The 24,830-nt window shown below is 36.2% G+C and overlaps 1 protein-coding gene across 1 annotated transcript in view; it reads right to left on the bottom strand.

The window, feature by feature from the left end:
- The window catches only part of LOC126757277 (uncharacterized), a 292,908-nt gene that overhangs the window by 241,125 nt on the left and 26,953 nt on the right, over window positions 1-24,830 (bottom strand). The gene's annotated exons all lie outside the window — the stretch shown is intronic.

Raw genomic sequence — 24,830 nt, 5'->3', positions numbered from 1 at the left:
ACAGTGGCCATATAAAGCAGCGCAAGTTCTGTGTGGGATTCATGGTCGGAAAGAGACTAAGTCGCCGAGTCCTGGCATTCACCCTAGCGGATGAACGTCTAGCCACAGTCCGTATCAAAGCGAAATATATTTATCTGCAGCACTAGATTCCAGCATAAAAAATTCATCAAGCAAAGGTCCGAAGTCCTGACATTGACCCGGACCACTATGTTATTGGGCCAAGATACGCACCCGCATCTGTGCAGCAAAAAAAGCACGACAACAAACACAAGGAAGGTTCGACGTCGAAAAACTGCAATCACAACAGACAGCCGCACAATTTTCTACTCGACTTACACTCCTGCTCTCTGAGAGCAACTGATGAGTGCTCGGTATAAAGGAACTGTGGGACGGGACTTTAAGCTTCTTACGTACAGCTGCAAACGAAAAGAATCGACCACAACACGTGCGGAAAGGGAGAGATACCTAAAGTTGAAGAAGGAAGTGAGACGCATTTTCAAACACAAAAGGGGAGAAGCCGAGGTGAGTGAGTACGAAGAGCTTGACAAGCTGGCCAAAAGGAAGAATGACAGTGGTGATGCTCGCAAATGCTATGAAAAAATGCGGCGACTAAAGGAAGGTTTCAAGACCGGAGCATTTTCTTTTAGAGCCCCTAGAAGTGATCTAGTCACTGATGCCCAGAGCATACTGAAATTATGAAGGAAACACTTCTCCAACCTGCTGAACGGCAGTGAAAGTTTAAGACCACATGGTGAACCCGATTCTCCAATCGATGACCATGGTAAGTCATTGTCCGACGAAGAAATAGTTGGAGTCGTATTCGACGCAGTATCCGCCGAGGGAAACAGTGAAAGAAGAAAACCTGCACTCCCTTGGATAGACCAAGTGTAGAAGGATTTGGCTACATTTGAAAGTTCAAGTAGTATTCGATGCAGTACCCGCCGGGGGAAGCAGAGAAAGAGGAAGACCTCCACTCCGTTGTATAGACCAAGTGCAGAAGGACATGGCTACACTTGAAATCTCCAATTGTCACCAAATAGCAGAAAGAAAGAACGACTGGCCGGTGTTGTAAACACGGCTACAATCGCGTAAGCGGCGTCTAGGTCAATAAAGAAGAAGATGCAGACCACCTTTAGGGGGTGACCTTTCACCAGTAGTAGTTGCAATTAGTGAACTGCTCCAGAAAGCCGAACGATTTCCACACTTTGGTCTTCTACTATCAAAAAACTGCTTTAATCTTGTATCTAGTACATAAGTGGGAGTTCCTTTTATCGCCGTATAAAGGAAGTGAATCTCGGATGTTTTATCGAGTTTTCTGAAACAGCACATAGTTTCCACATACTTGTAACATCCTGATCTCTAGCTGTAAATATAAGCACTTTTTCTCGGCACTTCCTCTAAGATTGTTAACCGAAAAACCTCACTGATATATTATAAATTAATCGCAATCAATCTTTCGGTGATTATTGTCACTACGCTATTGATATTAAAATCTATTGTCAAGCGAAATGTGATACGGCTTGGTCATGCATAACAACGAAGTGGTATTTTCCCCAAAGAAAGACAGTAAAGTGTGAAATATAAAAGCATTTGATAACTACTGCAAATAGATACGAACAGACAATCAGTCATTTGCCGCGACAACACAATGCAAACACTGTGCCATGCCACGCTTTGCCAACAAGCAACAATTAAGGGCTGTCAAATGCATGATTGTTATGCTAATATTGACGTGATTTATCGTGTGATTGGCTTTTTTAATAATTTCTGGCATATATGTATATGTTGAGGAAGTATTTTCATGCATTGTGAGCAGCTTGTTTGTAGTGTTGGGATGTTTACTGAAGACCGAGTGAGGTATGCGGACCTTTTTTCGAACAATTTTTTCATTTTATTAAATTTATATTTGTTTTCTTTTTATTCTTTTTTGTTTGTAGCGCTCTGTCCGACTGCCAAATTCAGACATGCCCAATGATTAGCAGATATTAATCGGCAGCTATTGTGCGATCATCGACTTAAGCTGTTATAAAAACGAAACAAAAGGTGGCAGATTGATGCGTGTGCTTCTCCAGCACCGTAGAAAAGAGACATTCAAGGCACTAATCAAGGCAACGGCTGGTGCCGGCGATGCTTAGTAGGCAAGGGTCATGCCAACCACAAGCAGGCAGTCCACTTCGTCAGCGCACAAACAGTTAGCTCGCTCTTCGCTTCAACGGCGATGAATTAGCATTTTCTCTAATTTCATTAGCACTGCGGTTTCACGGTGTTGCACAGAGGGCGGGCATTTATTGGGGCAACAAAAAAGAAACTAAAAAGGGAAAAAATTCATTGGCAGTACAAAGCCAGCAAAATTGGGCGCTATTTATCTTGTATTGTTAGACAACATCTTGTTTGGATGGCAAACATTTTTTGGACGCATTAAATAAGCTGAGCAAACGCTGTGCTATTGTGCGGCTTGTTGCAGGTAAATATGCAGAAGAAGTTTTTATTTATTTATCTGCTTCTTCTGGCTTTTGTTTGCTCAATTTTTTTTATGTACTTTTTATTTTTCTTTTATGTAACGCCCCTCTAACCCAACCATGGCTTTTGACAATTAACAAGCATCGAGACGTGTTTGATTAAGCGTTTGTAGTGTTGCACGCGTACGGCGTTGCACGCTGACATTTACATGTGTTCTACTGGGCATGAACAAACAGCTAAGCAAGACAAACACAAAAACAAAAAAAAAAAAAAACAAATGAAAAATCAACAACAATGTGTGCGTTTTGTGGCGGACAGCGCAGAGACGCGCGGCAAATCAATACGACAAGCATGTAGCACTAATAAATGTGCGCTTGTATGTGTGTATATTAATAAAAATATAGCTATGCATAGGCGACAGCTCGATAGGCCTGAAGTGTGTGCACTTTTCCGGCCGTCGATTGTGTAATAGTGCAGCGGTCGTAAGCGTTTTATTTCCGCTTGGTCATTGCGGCAGCCGGCAAACGCCGTCACACAAGCGCTGACGCGTCGTCAATTGCTGGCGGATATTAATTTTCAATTAAATGTCATGTTTTCATTATTTTCCAATATCATTATCTTTATGTTATTTTTTGGACGATTATGCGTGTACAAAATTGCTGACGCGGCGGTTCACTTTTATGCAACGTGCAACATGGCATGACCTGCACAAGCTGTTATTTCTTCTATGAAATTTTAAGTGAATTTATTGCCTTAGTGGGTGGACGTGCGCGGCAGGGTCAATGTCATTGAGTGCTGAGCGTATAATTATAGTAACGTGAGGCAATAGAGGTTGTACTCGAACCGCAGTCGTATCGTAAGGACACTTGTTTCAGAAGTATTTTTGAACTTTATTAGTCCAGCAGTCCCAGAGGAGTATAAGCAGGAGAGATTCACTACCTCAAGCTCCATTAATCAAGGCTTGAAGTTCGGATTTCTTCAGCAGAAAATTTTTAAAACATCGCCTAACCCACTAGAACAAATTAAACCCGGCATTTTTCTTTAAGGGGCAGTAGGATAATCCGGCCTGTTTTTTTTACTTTTTTTCATAGAAATTTTTATTCTACAATAGTACATTTTTCACATATCATGAGGTATATCGTGGAGTGTATAAACAAATTTTTTCGGAATTTTTTGATGACATCTGTCGGAGAAATGGCTGGGTGTATGAGATGCGTTTTTTCATTGGCGGACACGATTTCTCATATTTGGATCATCTGAAACACAAAAGTCCAATTTATTCTTTAAAAGTACGTGAATGGTTATCGTCTCTAATAGAATCATGAAAAAATGTTGATAAATAAAAAAGAAATTCGTTTTTTTTTTTAATTTTTCCCTCTGTTTTTTTTACATAAATTTGTCATAACATTGTCAATAAACTATAAAAAATATAGGGACGATAGCCAGGCGTTTTGTGAACATTTAAAAAAAATTCAGCAAATCGGTTGAGTAGTTCGACCGGAATCATGTCCGCCAGTTTAAAAAAGTGTGTTTTGCGAAAAACGCGTTTAAAATTTGAGGTACTGAAAAAGCATACAAAGATGGACATAAACGTTGAAAAATTGACATTCCCCTATTTAATATTTTTGGGCCTTTTTCGAAACCTTCCAATGGTAAGGTGGGTTTCTACATTAATTCTAAGGGTATAAGGGAACAGAAAATGCAAAAAAAAAAATTTTTTTTGGAAAAAAAGATTACCCTACTGACCCCTTAATAACGAAGTGAATAATATTTTGCTAGCAAAAGTGACGCCATTTAGGCCCACTAAGAGCCTTTTCTCTATATTTAAGGCACTAGTAATCATGAAACACGTTTTTCATGTTAAAAGAAGGCCATTTTTATTTTGGTTTTGATTTTAAGTTCAAAAAATCTTACGATTTGAATCTAGTTAGCTGAAAATAAAGTCGAAGAAGCTATTTTTCCCTCATTCAAGAGAAGATTAAGTGAAAGAAGTGTCTATTAGAAGCCTTGGATAAAGAAAAAAGTTAAGTTAGGTGGAACTAAAGTAGCGGAAAGTAGTAAATTTTTGACTCAGTGGAGAAAATTTCATTTAAGGGATTTCATGGATTTATGTGCTCTAGAATATTGCCCTCTCTATTTTCAAGATGATTTAAGCAATAGTTTCGGAGATACAGCTTTGAGAACATTTCATGAAGTTTTACACAAATCTTTGAAATACAATTCATAAAGACTTGGAGGAAGGACGTTTTTTCGATTACAACTATTTGAAAAAAAATTTCGCGAAATATTCTCGGAAATTTTCATTTTTTTTTTTGTAAAAATGTCTGCCAAAAATCCAATTTTCAGTTTTTTCCCTTCCTCCAAGTTTTAAATTAAGGTTTTAACTAAAACACGTATTTTTGCATGTTAGATGATCCTGTAAGAAGTTATCCTGCCAACGCGGGCGCATATTTTTTTCGAGGGGTCGCAGGAAGTGGCATCTTAAAGCCCGAGTTTAAAAATTTTTTTTTCCAAAAATTTCAAAATTTCTTTGCGTATAGTGTTTGTTTGTAACGATAAAAAATTATAATAAAATATTTATAATATTCAGATAAAAAATTATAATAAAATACTTAATTTTTTATATGAGAAAAAAATTGTTGAAAAAAGGTTGTTTTTTACTCGTAGAAACACATCTAACCCGTTAAAAGTAACGATAATCAAGTCGAGAAGGGTATTTTTGCCTCAATAGAGAAAAGGTTTTAAGGAAAGTCACTTTTAGTAACTTAGAAGGGACAATTTCACATTCATTCAATCGGTAAACTTTCGACTATCTGACTTTACAAAAAAAACAAAAAAATCGAATAAAAAAGCAAATAATGAAGCAGACATTGCCTACATCTGGGCGCATAAAGCCATTTTGATTGAATGTCAATGGACCTAGTATCCATATCTCTATCTAGTATGGTGTTAAAATCGTCATAGTTAGCTGTAAGATGAGCGCTAAACTGCCTCCCTTGATGACTGATGGCCCCACATGCACTCTTTAAAAAATCGTTTTCCGCTTGCTTTTGTATATTTAACAAGCATTATACATATTTATACTATTCTTAATGATTATTGTTTTTGTAAACACATGTGAAACCGCTGCAAATTAGCAAAAGCTTGTACGTACCTACATATGTACGCGATCCCTAATGACAATCACCAACAAACAATTGTCATTTAATGTTTGATTCAATTTGGATTGATGAGATTTTCCAAACACCTCTATTAGGCTATGTTCAATTACATATATTTTTATGCCGATGCTTAACGGTAATCGTCGTTTTTTCGCCTGCCAGACACACACAACCGCACCATTAGTCTTTTTGTTTGTTATTGATGACATTATGGCATTCCCGTTAATTAACAGTTTGACCGCCCTTGGCGTCACAAAACAATAATCAACAAATGAGTGCTCTGATGGCCGGCTAACGACTATTGACGACATGCGTGATTGCGGCTAAAAATGTAACATTTTGCTATAATTAATTTAAGCTATGTATGTGTTGTTGTTGCTGTTGCTCGTCCTGTAACGGTTGTCACATATGTAATGATCATTGCAAGGACAATTCAATTATAGCTTTGACATTTGTCGATTTAGGTAAACATACACATACATAAGGATACTCAAATATTTAACTACCGTTAGACCGTTAATTTGTGAGAATTAACGAAATTTTACACATTTTTTTGGGCGTTACACGAAAATTTCATTATAAATAGATGCAAATTATACGGTGATTAACAGGGGAAGGATAAATGGCATAATTAAATCTAAATATCAGCGATTAAGTCGTTATGCCGTTAGAATATTAGATGCATTTGGTGTAGGGAAAACTGAGCTGTTTGGAAGAGATTAAATCGTGAGGTCGAAGTTTAGAGCCTTTAAATTGTTTTAAAATAAAAGGCGGGAAAATTATTTATATGTAGTTCAAAATCGAATTCTTACAATTTTAGTTCTCGAGTCGAGTTCCCGAGGTCGCATTTTGAAAAGAGAGGTTTCACTTCTTAAAACTAATACGCTTAAGGTTTGGCTCTGTAAATAAATTCTGAAGTGATTTAATAAGTTAAGTCAATTTTTGAAGTGATTCTGGTATGGGACTAGACGAACAATATGATATCGCTATAGTCAGAATGGACAAGTCTTCCCTTTGTGAAGTTGCTGATAATGCCAGCCTTATGTGACCTAAATAGACCTAAAGGATGAAGTATATAATTTAATGCTTTGGTGAAGATTTTAGTGTCATTATGTTTTAAAAATGCTTTTGCCGTGGTGGTCATCAAAAAGGGGTTTCTCATCCGAGGCTCTTGTTTCCTTTTCATTAGTGGCGATTTTTGCGTGGCGGATTCCAAACCCAGCGCACAACTCTGGGGAGAGAATATTTCGCTTTCTCACTTTAACTCGCTTTCAAACGGATGTTCATTGGCTACCCAGAGGATACTTGGTCTAAGACCGGTAGGACCGGAAATCGTGAATTGCTGGACTAATATGTAAAATAATCTTTTCTGGGGCAACTCCCAAGTGGATGGCAATCAGAGAACATTCCTCACTTGCTCGAACCTCTACACATGACTCCATCCTCTACGCCAATAAAGAAGAAGAAGATGTTTCAAAAATAATTTGAAGAAGTCACCCCTACGGCTGGATCGAATGAGCTCCAGTCGAGAGGCCCAATAACTCGTCGAATATGCTCTACCGAGGCCTCAATCGCTTTGGGCTTATCTGAGTAGACAAGCGACTTCCCATAACCCCGCAAAAATAATCCAGCGGTGTTACATTGCACGATCTTGAATACCCACAAAGCTAGATAATGTTTCGCCAGCTGCATGGCATGTAGAGCTGTATTGTTAGAACCAAAGGTCGTCCACATCAGCAGCTTCCGATTTAGAGACGAAAAATATTTTAATCATTAATCAATATGTTCCCTCATTGACTGTAACATTAAGTCGGGCTTTATTTTTTAATAAATATGGACCAATGATTCTTCTTCTCAACCTACAGAGTTCGTCAAGACAGTAACTTTTTGAGAATGTAACAGTCTCTCAACAATGGCATGTGGACTATTATCACTCCAAATGCAACAATTTTGTTTATTAACAAAAGTATTCAACTAAAAGAGAGCTTCATAGCTGAACAAAATTTGTTTCTGAACAAGGATTTTAGTTATAAATATAAACGATCTGCAAATATTTTTCCGGAATAAGCTCGTTTATTATCAAATGGCAAAACAAATTGAGTTCAAATCAAGTAATAGATGTCACAAGAACCACCTCTGAAGAATAAATCGCCTCATTAAAAATCACGCGGCTAAAAAACACCCTTTACATCAAGTGCTCCTCCAATCACACTATACTATATAAGCAAAAGCTATGAGTGTTCTGATTCGATCGATTGTTACCATATTTTTAAAAATTATGACTTAAGGAAAGGAGGACCTTAAAAAGTATGAAAGGTCTCATAGAACCTTCACTCATTCATCCATTAGTTCAGAATAAGAGCAGGAAAGGTGATTCCTATAAAAGTAAAAAAGTAAAAAGTAAAATAAAAAAAGTAAAAAGTAAAAAAGTAAAATAAAAATAAATAATTAAAACAAAAATATCTTGTTAGCTTTTAATAATTTCAAACTTACTCTGAATTCAAATAGTTATTTGAAAAAAGTTTTGATTAGAGAGCCACCAAATTTGTATCACGTACCTGGAAGAAACAAAGGAGAGAAAGAATTGGTTTAAAAACTATTTTTGGTTATGTTGAGTTTAGAATCAATCAATTTTATCAATCTTAAAACATACATACTTTTCTAATAATGCTTTCAAATATCTACAAATTTTCTCTTAGCTCATAATAATTTTATTGTAGTTTTTTTACGGTTCACCGGGTAAAAAAAACGTGTATTGAAAATTAACGTTTTCGTTTTTAGTACAAAAAATTTTTCCCAAAGATGAGTGCTTTCACATATTGCTAAGCACCGTAGATAAATTGTCAAATGTGTAAATAAAAAGTGTCGGTCGAATGCATATCCAGATAACGTCATGAACATGCCTATAAAAAATCCAGGAACACCCATGCTGGCAAGACATTTGAAATAACTTTAAATGCAGTTTATCTACAAATGGATGCCTTCGAAAGCCACGCTTCACACATACTCACCAATCAGGCACTAAATGCTCACCTACTTAAGGCGCTAACAAATTACTCCTGCGATAAAGAAAACAGAAGAACACTAGAGAAATTTAGTACAGTGTAAGTGGGTAAGGAAAAAGAGAAAGGCATAAGCATTTGAAGATAATTTTTAATGGACTATTGTGACTGTTTTTGGTGAAAAGCAAAAACAAAAAATTAAACCTGTTGTCACGCATTATTTTGACAACGAAAATAGTTAGTTAATCACAATTAGGCGTGAGGTGGACATAGTCGAACAGATACATACTTATGAATATATATTGCGGCTTCACAGTTCATTTATAACCGCGTGTTTGTAGGTCTAAATGTCGGCTCGCATTTGTACATTTCTTCATTTGCCCACACAAAATGTTTAATTATCAAATTTGAAATACAGTTGATGCCACATTTATCTGCATTATAAATAATAGTGAACGTTTTTCTTCTACTCTTGTCGTTGGTCGCACATTAAAATTAGTCACACCCCAGAAGTGAGTTATTTGTTGTTCGAAAATGGGTCATGCTGTGATGTGCAACAAATCGTGGAAACTTTTAGTGACTCATACACACACATCGAATATACATATATGCATGTATATATGATATGGAATATGGTATATATATATATATGGAAAATTATATATAATTGCTGTGGTAAAAAAATGAACCGTTGAGTATATATTAATATTAACTTTACTCATATTTTTTATATAAAAAATTAACTTAAATTCTCAATTATCATAATATATAAATTATCATAATTTTTTATAGCCACAAAAAAACGCTAAATTATTGTGAAACTAAATATATAAATGTGCAAAAATACAGTTATTATTAATTATCTTTCATAATCCGCCTAAATGTAGGCAACAATATTATTATTGTATCAAAAAGATGTAGCGAGTAAGAGTGTTGCCTACATTTGGGAGCATAACTAAAAACAAGCTTAAAATACGGCATATATTTAGGAGCATATCATATTCGTGAATACTTTTTACAATGAAATTAAAAGCTTTTTTAGCGTTTAGTAGTCGATTCAGAGAACTCAATCGGTATAAAATTAAAATAAAAATGAAAAAGAAAGGTAATCAAAATAAGATAGGTTTTTCATTTAAACAGTAGTTTTGAATTATTTTTGTGCAAGTTATCTGTTAATTTTATGACAGTTCATTCCGCAAAGGCATACATTTAGGCGCAATACATTAATGAAATTCTGAATCGAATTACTATGTCGGAAGAGGCAGATTTTAAACTCTCGAAATAGTAATTCGTTTCAGAAATATGCAGAGTTATTGCTTCATTAACGTAATACGCCCTGATTTATGCTTATACAAAATTTAATTTCGTAAAATTAACAGATAGATTTCACAAAAACACTTTAAACTACTTTTTGAATAAAAAAAACTGTTTCATTTTGACTATCTTTCGTTCAAATAAAGTTAGTCCAACACTTTTCCATGCAAATACAAGGTGCGTTCCAAAGTAAACAGGACTTTTTGAATCTAGCGCCCCCTGGTGGCGCCATCTATATGTCGACTGGTGCGTTAGAATCTAATATCGTTTGTCCAGTGAGAATTTCATGACATTTCATTGATTGGAAGTGAAGTTATTGCTTTTTAAGTGTCAGTATGTTTGTGTTATCTGTGCGAAAATGAGCTTCGAACAAAGAGCCAACAATAAATTTTCTTAAAATTGCTAAAACTTTTACCGAAACGCTTCAGTTGATGAAACAAGTTTATGCCGATGATTGCCTATCCCGTAGCAGAGTGCCCGAGTGGTTTCAACGTTTTCAATGTGGTCGTGAGGACATAAATGACGATCAACTTGTTGGCCAATCAAAATCCGTGAACACCGAAAATTCCATGAAAGTGTGCTTGAATTCGTCAAAAATTTGCCGAAATCATTATCGAAATTCATGGAAATGAAATTGAGCATCTCGCAAACATCGATTTATCGCATTTTGACCGTACATTTGGGCTTAGGAAAAGTGTGTGCACGGTTTGTTCCTCACAAATTGACTGACGACCAGAAATTGCTCAGAATCCAACATTCCGTCGACGCTTGTGACCGATTATTTGACCAAAAATCACATTTTAACCATTAACCACTCACCGATTTCATCTGATATGGCACCGCGCGACTTCTTCTTTTTCGGAAAAATGCATTTGCCCATTAAAGGAAAGCGTTCTACAGACGTAGAGGCCATTCAAAAGGCTTGCACCGGCATACTGGCGGCCATATCGGCCAACGAGCTAAAACACTCGTTCGACATGCTTTTGGACCGTGCAAAAAGCTGTATTGAAGCAGAAGAAGACTATTTTGAATAAAATAAATTGATTTGCCGAAATAACCATTTGTTCAGTTTTTAAGTCCTGTTTACTTAGGAACACACCTTGTAAGTTTAACTCCACTGTAGCTTTGAGGTTATGGTAGCGCTACTGCAGCATTTGTAGAGCTCATAAAAAAAGAAAAGCATTACTCACTCGCCCGAATATTAAATGCATATTTCTGATTTATATTTAAACGAAAAAATATTTAAAATTTTTTCTTAAACTTAATGGCAGATTTTTTTTCGAAAATATTTGTTAATGGAATGCATGAAAAAGTCATAAAAGTAGGCGACAACAAGAAGAGACAACGAACAACTAAAAGCATTGGCGGCAGACAGTGAGCAAATTACAACAACAACAAATATTGTACAACAACAACAAAGATTATACAACAACAATGAATACTATACAATACCCACAGATATTATACAACAACTACATGCTGTTGCCGGTAAGAGGGGGAAATGTGAAACAAGTTGAAGCGACAACAACAAATAGCAGTGAATAACATGGTGCAACTCAGGTGTGCGGAGTCACTGAAGCTGCATGGCTCTTTTTTGTGCCTAAGAGGGCACACAATACTAGCAGAGACTGCTGTTGGTCGCACCAAAAATGCTGCTTACTTTGCTTGAAAGTGTTTTTGTTGTTGTTGTCGACTTAATGAGTAATGTGATGTTGTTTTTGTTGCTGCACTGTATTCTCTGGTGTTTTTGTTAGCGTTATTTTTGTTTCAATGCACTCTACAGCGTTGTTGTTGCTACTTAACAGCATTTTGTTGCATTGTTTTTGTGTTTTTGGTGCATTATCAGTGGCGTACACCACCAGCATATTGACTTTTGTTACTTTTTACATATTTTACTTTTTGTTTTTGTAAATCTTTGTGTGCTCTCTCTATCTCCGCTCTGGGGCAGGGTAACGCGGCTTATCTTAATGACTTGCCATGTTCGTACAAAATACGCGCTTACGCCCAGCTTTGGTTGTTGTTGTTGTTGAGTTTTTTTCATTTATTGTTGTTGTTGTTGCAATATAGCAAACTAATGTATTACCAATATTTTTTTTACATTATTTTTTTTCATTTTCCTCTATGTGCTTCTTAATGTCAAATAAAATTATTAATTTTTGATTAGCGCAAATGCTAGAAGTGCTAAGATGAGCTAGAAAAGTGTAAGTATGTTGAAAGGGTACAAATATGTTTCGTGTGCATGCAACAGTAGTCTTCGCTGCAGCCAAAGTGTATGATTTTCTGAACTTTTTTATTGTTGTTGTTGTTTAGTGACAGCAACAAAAACTGGCACACCATTTCTACATCTGCTTCTATTTATGTCGCAGCGCCCACCGACTGTGTTTATTTATTTAATATTTCTTTTTTGTTTTTGTTTTTGTTATCGCATTGTTTTGCTTGTGGGCAACACTGTTGAGGAATGTGACGCGTAGCAAATTAAAGTGTTTGCCCACATCGCGCCGCCGCCGCTTGTCATATGCAAAGCAAATGTGTAAAAGCATGTATTAAGACGTTGCACATGATGAAAATATGACAGAAAAAACACTAAAGTTAAAAAAATTTAACATTGCGTGTGGTATTTGGATTTTTTGTAGTTTTTCGAGAGGAAATGTCACAAAAAATGTGAGGCAAGCAGACAAAAATTATGACAAAAAAAAAAAATTGTGAAAGAATTATGAAATACATGTGGGACATAACCAAGAAATGCGGTTTTGATTAATTTCAGCAAGGCGGCTAGACGCGACTGTTGAATTATATGCTGGGAATGAGTTTTCGGCGGATAAATTTAATTGAGTATGGATAAAATGTTGTAAGAAATCAAATTTCTTCTATTGAACTATAGATTAATATTAAAGGGTTACATAGGTTTCTTCATGTAAAAAACAGCCTTGTTCCAACAATTTGTTTTTCATATAAGAAATGAAGTATTTTATTAGAAAACGGAAAATTAGATTTTTGACAGACATTTTTACACAAAAATAAATAATCTAATAAGAATCCTTCGTCCAAGTCTCTAAGAAATGTATCTCAAAGATCTGTGTAAAATTTCATGAAAATCATGAACCAACTTCAAAAACACAATTTCGACAGTAACTCGTGAAACCATGTAACCCCTTAAAGCAGCGAAATGTAGTCATAACATAACGAAAAAAAACCTTTATACGAAATGTTAGAGAGAACGTTAACTTCTGCTGCACTGAAGCCATAATGCCTTTCTCAGAATATTTCTTATAACATAAAAGGCTATAAACAGATCTTTATCTTGATTTTAATATGTCAGTTTGTATGACAGTTCACAATAGTCCGTTCTAAGCCATACCAATTTGGTGAAGATATCTCCTTGAATAAAAAGTTTTCTAAACAAACACTTGATTCCGATGGTTCAGGAATCGCAGCGTGTATATTGGTTCGATATCGGTAGTTCCAGCAAATCAGCAACTTATTGGGGAGGAAAAGGACGTGCAATATTTCGGCATGATACCACAAAAATTAAGAGACTAGTTTGCGTATATATGAACAGACTGACTTGGTTAAATCGACTCAGCTCGTCAAGCTGATCATTTCTATCCACATGTCTGCAGAAAAAGTGTGCGTTCACTTTAAATAGCGAAGGTTAGTTGTATGAAAAGTACAAGTTTTTAAAATCAATTTTATTTTAAATGATAAACGATAATTGGCACGATTAATAAGGCATCTGAAACAGATATAATCACAGGAGTTGCCCAGTTTTTTTTTTCTTGATCAAAAGTAAAAAGAAATAGAAGGTGCGTTCCAAAGTAAACTGGACTTAAAAAAAACAGAACAAATAGTTTTTTCGTCAAAATCAATTTATTTTATTCAAAATAGTCTCCTTCCGCTTCAATACAGCTTTTTGCACGGTCCAAAAGCATGTCGAACGAGTGTTTTAGATCGTTGGCCGGTATGGCCGCCAGTATGCCGGTGCAAGCCTTTTGAATGGCTTCTACGTCTGCATAACGATTTCCTTTAATGGGCAAGTGCATTTTTTCGAAAAGAAAGAAGTCACATGGTGCTATATCATTTTGACTTCTCCATGCGCGATTTTTTGGGTCTCGGCTCGTCCGGTGCCTTCCTGTTTACTTTGGAACGTACCTTATGGCAAATGGCTAAAGTTATCGAGAAATCGCCAAATCTGCTTGAAGACAGCACTCCTCAGTCCAGAGAGTAATAAACAACAAGCGAACAAAATGTTATGAATAAAAAGTACGTTCTGACGTTCAAAAATTTAACTGAAAGAGAAAAGCGCAACTTAATTACTATTTATTTTATTAATTTTAAAAGATATAGAATTTAAATTCCAAAAGAAGTTATGTCCAGAGACAGTACGAAAAGTTCTGAAAGGTGCTGGAATTCACAACAGAGTGGGGCAGCCTTTGCAAAAGAACACTCCAGAGTTTTGGAAAAGTTTTCTCTTTTCAGATGACAGTAAGTTCTGCCTCTTTGGTATAAAAGGTCGTTTGATTGTTTCGAAGAAAAGGGGAACAGCACTGGTTAAGTAAAATCTCGTACCTACGATAAAGCGTGATGGTGGAGGTACTATGTTCGGCAAGTTCGGGCGTTGGAAGATTTTAATTTCTAGAGTCGATAATGACAAAATATGATTATCTTGATGTTTTAAAAACAATTTTTAAAGAAAGAAGGAGCACTTAAACTGGGACTAGGTGAAAGATTTAGTTTCCAACAAAACAACGATCCGAAGCACACAGCAGAAATTGTGAAGCCGTGATTGCTGTATAATATTCCAAAACAACTTTGTATACCCCCGCAAACACCTAATCGTAACCCAATTGAGCACATATGGGACCTATTAGAGATAAAAATTAGGCAGCGACTTTTTTCATAAAATTTTTAAGTTTCGAATTTATAAGTAGGTGTGTGCCTAACTTAAGGTTTTAGCATTGACTGGAAAGAGAACACCGAAATTTCTTTCCCATTTAAGTTTTTTATAATTTTTAAATATTTATATCAATTAGTTTGTGCATGTATTAAAGAGTTTCAAATAAAAATTAAATTTTTTTTCTACTTTAAGTAAAAGAAAAAATTATTAAAAATACGCACCGGACAAAAAAATTAAAATTTGCTTTTTATTGTATTTTTTTTTTATTTGTTCTTTAAAAAATTTTCATAGCAAATTAACATTTTATTTGCAGACCAGCTCCGACCGCAAATGAGCCAATAAAATTTCTGCCGCCATTTTCGCTTTTAATAATTGAATATTTTTTTGTATATCTGGGGTGTATACACGCACATACATATGTATGTACAAATGTGCGTACATAGAAAAAATATGCGTATTGTCTACCACAATGTGTTAAGCATTGAAAAGCCAATTGGCCAAATGAATTCATATTTTCACTTTTAATTTGTAGTCAATATTTGATGAGTTAATTAAATGCAGCATTACGAGGCGAATCGGTGAAAATCAACTGATCACAATCGTTTAATTGTGAAGATATGAATATATAATGTATAGATATATACTTATGTATATATGTATGTATATACATATATGTATATATAAGTAAGTATGTACGTACATATGTTTATAAGCACATATTCGTGGAAAAATAAATTTATGGAAAATTTTTATTTATTTGTAGGTGATTTTTTTTTACATACATACATACTATATGTATGCTCGTACATACTTATGTATATATGATTATATACCGGTATTTAACAATATCGAGGCATATTGTATAACTGAAGTGTTTGTGTGTATGTAGGCATTAAGGCCTTATATGTAAGTAATTTTAATTTAATAAGTGAATGCGTTTCATGGCACTGCAGCACGTAAAATTGATTTATGGATATTGAAATAAAAATATCCGCCTTAATTTAACTGTAATTATAAAAAACTAAATATTTTAAAGAAAATATTTCAACAATTCTCTCAAATTTTATGACTTCAAAATTCTTTAAAACTCATTTGTGTGATTATATATGTAGTATATAAAACTATTTAAATAAAGTAAAAATTTAAGTTTATATTGATTATTGAATAAATTCAAATTTCTTTAATTAAGATTCTCATAGAATGCAGGCATAATAATTTAAGAATATATTGGCATATAAACCTTCAATAATTTTAATAAAAAGCAAAAAAAAATTCTAAAAGTCAATAGTTGTTTTTAGAAAGTTAATATTTGTCATAAAAAACTTTGCTAAAGTGCGATATCTTCAAAGTGATTTGATTCTTTAAATTTTATTTGTAATTAGATTACAAACTTGAAATATAATTTCGGGATCCCGTAGTATAGTCCCGGCATTTCGGGATCCCGGTAAGCCAAAGTTGATCTTTCATGATAACATATTTAAATATTCTTTACATTAAATTTGTATTTAGATTACAAACTTGAAATAAATCTTCGGGATCCCGGTAAGTTTTAACGTGTTTTTAACAAGAGCGCTACAAAAGCTTTTTCAAATATAGCAAAAACGGTTAGGGAAATTAATAAAATTATTTATTCCAGTGAAAGTACATTCGTTGCAATTATACAAGTATATGGAACTCGATTTATTTTCCATGGCCACCACAGGCACGCTTATAGTAGTCCAGACGCTGAACCCAATTTTCAATTGTTTTCAAACACAAATCGGCCGATACTGCTGCAATTTCACGTTCGATATTCGTACGAAGTTCACCGATCGTTACTGGCTTGTTGGCATAGACTATAGACTTGATGAGCCCCGCAGGAAATAGTCTAACATCGTCAAATCGCACGACCCAGGCGGCCAATTGACTGGACGATTTCGTGAGATAACACGTACACCAAACTTGGCTTTCAATAAATCGATTGTGACATTCACTGTGTGGCTGGTGGCGCCGTGCTGTTGGAATCACATATTTTCCAAGTCCAAGTCCAAGTCCATACTATCATATTCGGTTATCATTGAGTGGTAGTGATTCTCATTCACAGTAACGTGCGGGTCTTGATCATCACGGAAGAAGTACGGCCCAAAGACGCCGACAGCCCATAAACCGCACCAAACCGTTTTCTTTTCGGGATGCAAAGGTAAGTCATGGAGTACGTGTGGAATGCTGACTGACCTATAATGCATATTTTATTTATTGACTAAGCCATTCAACCAGAAAAGAGCTTCATCGCTGAATATTATTTTTCGATGAAAATACGGATCATTTTCAAGTTGCTGCTCAGCCCAATTTACGAATATACGACGATTCTGGTGGTCAAGCGAATTTAGTTCTTGAGTCTGTTTGTACTTGTAGGGAAGTAGGATGTATGCCCAACGCTCTTAAAGTTGACGCTACTAACTTAGAATTTCGGTAGTAAATTTTAATAATTTTAACTACTTGTTGGATCTTATATCCTTCCATGATGAAGACAAACCTTTCTGAGTAGAAATGTTAAAAGAGCGGGGAAAAATATTGCGTTGTTCGTTGTCCCTACCGATCTACTTTTGTAGCGTCCCTATTGAAAAACCCGCGAGATCTATAAAAGTTTCGTAAGTAGAGAGGTTTAAACTTGTGCTTTCGTAGAGATCTGAACTAAGTCCAACTTCAACGGGAGGCATTATATTATCTCGTGTGTTATCTCTTGTCTTTCCACCGCACTTTTATGAGGCACATATGCACATCCAAAAAACCAATTGTTGCATGCCGCAAACTATGTAAACCGACCTCTCCATGGCGCTTATCCTTACTGCCATGTAAGATGACTTCAGTCGCAGTTAAATGCATGAAAAATGCGTTAGATTTGTACGGCCATATGTTGGTGTTAGCCAAAGCCGCACATGCAACCCAATGTGTGGAGATTGTGGCCGTTTTAGCAAACGCACGCATTGCTTATTAATATGAGGCAATTTGGACAAATCAATGCAAACTAACTGGCCATTAAAGCGGCAATGGTTGGCGCAAACGGAGAGAGATAAAGCGGCGCGCATTTGTGGCATGCAATTTTTTCTGCATTGTATTTACCGCATGTGGCATATTTCTGCATTTTTTATCGCTCACATTACAATGCAATTTGAGAAACAATATTTATTGCAACTGTTACGGAGCCTGCATCTCGGTTTTTTTTTGTTAAAGGCAGCGCAGTAGGCAATCAGCGAATTGGCGCAAGAACGCGCTAACGACTCACAAGCTTTTTGTGCCACATACTATACATATCCACGTATGGTTGCGCGAAACAATAGAGACTGCTGGCGTGGTTAGTACGAAATAACAATACCTAAATTGGGACTTAAAGCGATTGCTGTAATACCAAAATTTCGGGACTATGTTGTTGAGATATCAAAATTGCTTCTAATTTTATATTATGAAAAAAATAAAAGAAAAAGTAATTGCTTCAATTTGGTGCAGTCCCGAAATACTAATTTTCGGGATCCCGAAATTTTTGTTTGAAATAATTTTATATATGTTAATTGTTGATATAAATACAGCAAATTTAATGACTCTTGTCAAATCCCGAAATTTCGGGATTACATTTTTATTCCCAGATACGCCATAATTGCAGCCAAACGCATTCGCAGACAGATTACTTGTTTATTTATTTCGTTTGCTAAAACCAAATGCACAAATTCCCCAACATGTGTGTGCAAGTACATTTGTTTGCGTACGTGCCACATCGCGTAGCCGCTTTGACTAAGTTTGAGCATTTCTATTGCCTTTTTATTATTGCATACATGGCTATATATGTATGTATATACACATATTTTCTACTTTTTAAGCCTCGCCAATTTCTGTTGCAATTTCGCTGTTATGTGGCAGACACATACACGTGCCTCTATATGCTGCTTGTTGTTGCCACAATTTGCTGTATGCCTGGGAAACACGTCCCATTGCGGCGTCAAACTGCGGAAAGACGACAAACACACGTGCAACATTAGTTGTTTGGCGGCCGCCATGATGCATGTGGCAGGAACGACGAAAAAATAAAAGTTTGGAGTCTTTCTCAGCTGATTTGCAGGCTATTTTCTGTTATTTGCGGTTATTTTTGTGGCATTTACAACTGCGTGGCGGCAATGTGCTTGTGCTGGTAGTGTGCCTGCTTGTTGCCATCAATTGCTGCAAACACAGATGTTAAGCTGCTTGAGTAACAGCCCAGCGACTTAAGTTGTAAGTAACTTGCGATTACGCTTGTTGCAACGAATGTGAAGATGTATGTTGTTTGGGGTATTGTAAGCTTTTTACTGTTGTTGTAGAAGCACACAATTGCTGTAGTCCAAAGAGTTTTTTTCTATTTTTCGTTTAAATACTGTCTCCATTGTTTTCAAAAAGTTCATACTTGCTTCAGTCGTTGAGTTAGATATGCTTACCCTGGCTTCCAAGTCCAACCTCTTGCAATTGCTTTCCAACTCCTAGTTATAACCTCCTACTACCATTCCTTATACGAACTTTGTCTCTTTTTCTTTTCTTTTGCTCCATTTCCTTTCCTCCTTTTTTCCAATTTCTACTTGTTTCATATTACAAATTTTGTTGATTGAGTTGCACGGCACATGCAACTCGCAAGTGTGCAACACAAATTATTACATGCTGCTGTAATACATTCCGTTACGTACTGCAAGCTCCTCCGACTTCGACTTTCGGAATATGTTCAGTTCGTTTTTTCGCAATTACGTTCAATCGCCGGCAGTCGGACAGACAAGTCGCCAGCAAAACGATTGTGCGCCGGTGTGCTGCAGAGCATAGCGAAAGGACACGTTCGTGTAATTGCATTTGAGCGTAAATGTTTGCTAAAGGGCTGCACTCGTGTTAGAGAATACTCTAAATTTATAAAGGAAAAAGAAACGCAAAAGAAGTAGTAACAGGCAATCGTCAGCAATCAACAATCTTAACAAGTAAGGAAGACAACGAAATGCAACTCTGTGCTTTTTACATCACACACAGACTTCTACGCTCTGAAACTAACTTCACGCAATAGAAAATCACATTTGTTTGAAGAACTTCATACACCTCTAAATAAATACAGCACCGAAGATAGCATGATGATGTTAAAAATTTGGGAAAAACTACGCGAGCATATCAACAAAAACCCCCGGAGACAAGGGTATAAAATAGTAATGAAGAAACTCGGCGCTCGAGCAAAGTCCCCTGAATTAATCACTGCCAAAATGGATCACATCGTCAACGCACTCTATCCAACAAACGAATATAGAGTCAGTGATCCAGAACAGATTCGCAAGACATACGCAAATTACCCTCGAAGAGCTGCAACTAGCCACTGACAAGCTCAAGGCCAAAAACCACCCTGCCCGTACGGTATCCCAGCAGAAATTCTAAAAATAATCGCTAAGAGGGTACCGGCCGTATTGTTAAATATAGACAACGCCTACCTCAAGGCCGGAATATTCCCTGAACCCTGGAAAAAGCAACGTCTAGTGCTAATCAGTAAGGTAAAAGAAGGTCCCAACTTGCCATCAGTAAACCGTGCATGCTTGACACAGCGGGAAAGGCTACTTAAACACAGACTCGAATCGGCTAGTGCGGGAGGCTCTCCTCAATACAACACGGCTTCAGACCCAGCAGATCAACTCTAGGAGCTATAAAATGTGTTATTGAAAGTGTAGAAGCCGCAGATGGTAGATATCATAAATACAAAAGAATAGTGTTGCTGGCGACTTTAGATGTTCGAAACGCCTTCAACAGCGCTAGACGGGCGGATGTGATCGCCCCTCTCGAAAAAAGTTTCAAAATCCCCCGATTACCTCAGAGCTGTGGTGCGGCGCTACCTTAGTAACAGAAAACTGCTGTACAAAGCTAGAGAGAGACCACGACAGTTAGCGGTCATGTGAGGAACAGCACAAGGAAACATTTTAGGCCCAGACTTGTGTAACATCAGCTACGATGATATTAAAAAACTCGAAGTGCCAGACGAATCGTACTTAATTGGTTACGCGGACGACATTGCAACACTAATTACAGCACGATGAGGCGATGCAATATTAGTTATATGCGGTAATGTCCCAATTGATCTTCTGGCATACGAAAGGAAAAATCTGTGAGTGATAAAGAAAACATCCGAAAATGACAAAAGCGCAATAGAACAAATAAAGAAAGATATAATAACAACATGGCAACGAAGGTGGGAGAACGAGAGTCACGGCAGATGGACGGCCACACTAATAAAAAGCCTACACTCATGGACAAGCCGTAAAGTTGGAGAAGTCGACTTCTACACAACCCAGCTGTTATCCGGTCATGGATACTTCCAAAACCTACCTTCAGAGAATGAGAAAAGTTGAAGAGCCGTCATGGTTGGCCCATAAACACGGACAATTTCAACAGCTTCATGCGGAATAGTGAAGCAAAAAGAGGAATCTGGACGCTGGTGCGCAAATGTAAGTTCCAGGAAGTAACGCAAGTGTGGTTCCAGGGTGGGCAACGGTTCCTTAGACGGGGGTTTTAGTGACCTGCAAGAGGCACATACCGTTGCTGGGACGATAGCACTGATGATGCCGAAGGCATTTTCCACACCCTCACCCGCAAAAGAAAAACAAGTCTCTGCCAATATTTCTAGTAATTTTTCAGAAATACAAACACGAACCATTTTCGAATTTCTATCTATCCACCAAATATGTTTTCAGGGACTCTTAACCGGAAGGAGATATCAAATATATTAAAGAGGCGGCTCTCAAAGCGCTTCTTGCAACCAAGTTTTCTGCTTTGCCTCAAATCTTTGCCGTTTTTTAGCTAAACTGGGCGTTGTCAAAGTGTAGCAAAAATACCTTTAATGTGCTTGGACTTCAATAAGCTAAAGATAATAAAGTCAATTCTTGCGTTTAAGCCCACTTCCTTTACTACCCACTTAGCATGGGTACATACATACAAACAAATGTAGATACAAGTAGATAGCTTGCAGCTGAGGTGTGAATGCGAATATTCGCGTCGATAATCGTGTTCATTAATTTTTGCATATTTTCAAGTACCCCAACGAATTGCTGTCATTGGAAATTGTTGTCAATATAAGAAATACAAACTAGACGATAAACAACAACAACAACAACAACAACGTGTCATTTTCAATAACCATTCATTAATCTTTGGCAAGCAGACAAAATGCCAAAGCCAAAGGCAAAGTCAGGCAAAGTCGAAAAGTGTGGCAGAAAAATAAGGCAAAAACAGCGAGACAGCTTGCCACCTGCTATAGAGCCATGCAAGTGTGAATGTGTGTGTATAGTAGTTGTGGCAAACGTGAGCTATCAGCATCTCGCGCCCGCTGTGTCGCTGTCAGTGTCACATTGTCGCATGGAATAATAATTTGCGGCGGCTGGGGGCGAGCTAGAGCGAGAAAGAAGTAAAGAGAGAGAAAGTGTGCTTGTAGGAAGAGGCAGTGTTATGGCAGCTGGGAGGAAGTCGGTAAGACGAACTGTTGTGTTGGGGGAAATGGGTATGTGTAGTAGTGTATATGTATGTATGTATGTATATGTATATATAAGTATGTTTGCAGCTCAATCGCCACAGTTGGCTAAGTGGCGGATGCACTCTAATAGTTCGTCGCAGATTTCACAACAAAAAATGTTGAAATAATATTGAAATACAACAACAATAAATCAATGCATGTGCGCCGCGGCAATGTTTATTTTCGATTATTTGTCTTATTTATTTTTTTCATATTTTGTTTTTCATTTTTTTATAGCAACTTCCTCTTGCTTTGCGCCAGCCGCACTAACTCCTATACGTCCCAATACATATATGCATATTTGTATATGCAGACACTTACATATAAATACACGCTTACATACCCCGCATATTTAGCGTCCACGCCACGCCGTTGCACACACATGGAAAAGTGTGCGTAAAAATGCAAACATTTCGTTGCAACTTGTCGGCATTAATATGCAAAGAATATGTCGCCGTTGCACATGGCTGTGGGCGTGGCCACAATGCATGCATTATTTATTTGTGTGAATTGAAAATCGCTAATCGGCACAATAAGTCTGGCAACGCCGCGCTGACTTGAAAGACAGTGTAATATTTTTTGACAATTTTCGCAATTTAATTGAATTTGTTGGTGCATGCCACTCAAAAATTTTTGTTTGAAATATTTTGTAACGCCTTATTGGCATACTTTGCACGTTTGGGGCTTAGGGACAGTGTGACTCAAATATATGTGGGCAAACCGTTGAATGAAAATAATTGTTTGGAACTTTTAAGAATTTTTGAACCTATATTTTTCATTATATTTGGTAAATTTATTGAAGAGAAACACATACTATGTATAGTAATGTACATATCGTCACCTAAAATGCAATATAACGTAATATAAATTTTTATAAGGTTACAGGCAGAGGAAAGACGTAACCAGACATATTACAACAAAATTTGAGTTTTGGTTATAAAGTGGTTATATATTGGTTATATAATGGTTATAAAATGGTTATTATATCTCACAGCGATTTTCGAAACAAAATTTGACTTTTGGTTATTAATTGGTTATATATTGGTTATAGAATGGTTATATATTGGTTATAAAATGGTTATATATTGGTTATTATATCTTTCAGCGATTTTCGAAACAAAATTTTAGTTTTGGTTATTAAGTGGTTATATATTGGTTATAGTTTGGTTATAAAATGGTTATATATTGGTTATTATATCTTACAGCGGTTTCCGAAACAAAATTTAAGTTTTGGTTATAAAGTGGTTATATATTGGTTATAGAATGGTTATAAATTGATTATTATATCTACAGCGATTTTCGAAAAAAAAAAATTTTTTTGGTTGTAAAGTGGTAATATATTGGTTATAAATTGGTTATTATATCACACAGCGATTTTCGAAACGAAATTTAAGCTTTGGTTATAAAGTGGTTATATATTGGTTATATTTTTGTTATAGAATGGTTATAAATTGGTTATAATATCTCACAGGGATTTTCAATTTTTTTTAGTGATACGTTGGTTTGCGCTACAGTATAATCAAGTGGAAGTAAATTAAAAATAATATTTTTTTATTATCCATGTCAATTCCAAACTAATACAAATAAAAAGAAATCTCAAAAAACTACAAACCAGATATTTTCAACTCAATTATTTCCATTTTCTTTGGCAGTTTTTGATATTATTTAGCAACCACCACGCCTCTCGCGCACATATGTATCTCTTGCAGCCGTGAATAATTGTTAATTACCACCTCATTGGATTTTGGGTTGCATGCGTACCCCTGGTGCTTTGTATGTGTGTACCCGCATTTGTCTGTTGCACATTCTGTGCCCACGGCCGTCAACTAAATTATTTAGCTTGACAACAATTACTTGTGGCATAAATGAAAATGTCAGCAATTGGCAATTACTTGCGACAGCTACACAAAATATGCGATAAAAATGTCAAATTAATGCAAGACAAAACAAATATAAGTAAAAAATTGCCAAATGCGGATTTAGAAAACAAAGCATGAAAAAAATTAAAATTCTTCACACTCTTGGTTTGTCAAATACGAGTATATTATTTATTGAACTCATTTGTAGCTGTTACTAAATTTAGTCAAGCGTTAGTTACAAGTCAGTTATCGATTTCAGTTAGCAGTAGCAATAATAAAGACTTTTTCGACTACCAGTTACAGTTTAACAGTTCTGCAGTTATAAGATAGTTAACGGAATAATTTTGTTTAAGACCTAGTTATCAACGTGTAGGCAGATTCTCGGCACAATCTGGTTGCTCTCTACAGCAATTTTTTGCTATGCGGTGCAGTAGTATGGTGGACCGGCGTACGGAAATTCACTTACTGGGAGCGAATGAAAATGGTAAAGAGGTTCGCTGCGCTGTGCATAATGGGAGTTTTAAGAACAACTCCAACGGCGGTTCTTGAACTGGTATTAGACCATATATAGACCTATAGGCCTCTTCGACTACTGGCGACAGTAGAACTTATATA

Source organism: Bactrocera neohumeralis, chromosome 4 (assembly GCF_024586455.1).
Source record: "Bactrocera neohumeralis isolate Rockhampton chromosome 4, APGP_CSIRO_Bneo_wtdbg2-racon-allhic-juicebox.fasta_v2, whole genome shotgun sequence".
Taxonomy (NCBI): Eukaryota; Metazoa; Arthropoda; class Insecta; order Diptera; family Tephritidae; genus Bactrocera; species Bactrocera neohumeralis.
The sequence above is the reverse complement of the archived record's forward strand: the minus strand, read 5'-3'. Positions and strand labels throughout refer to the sequence as shown.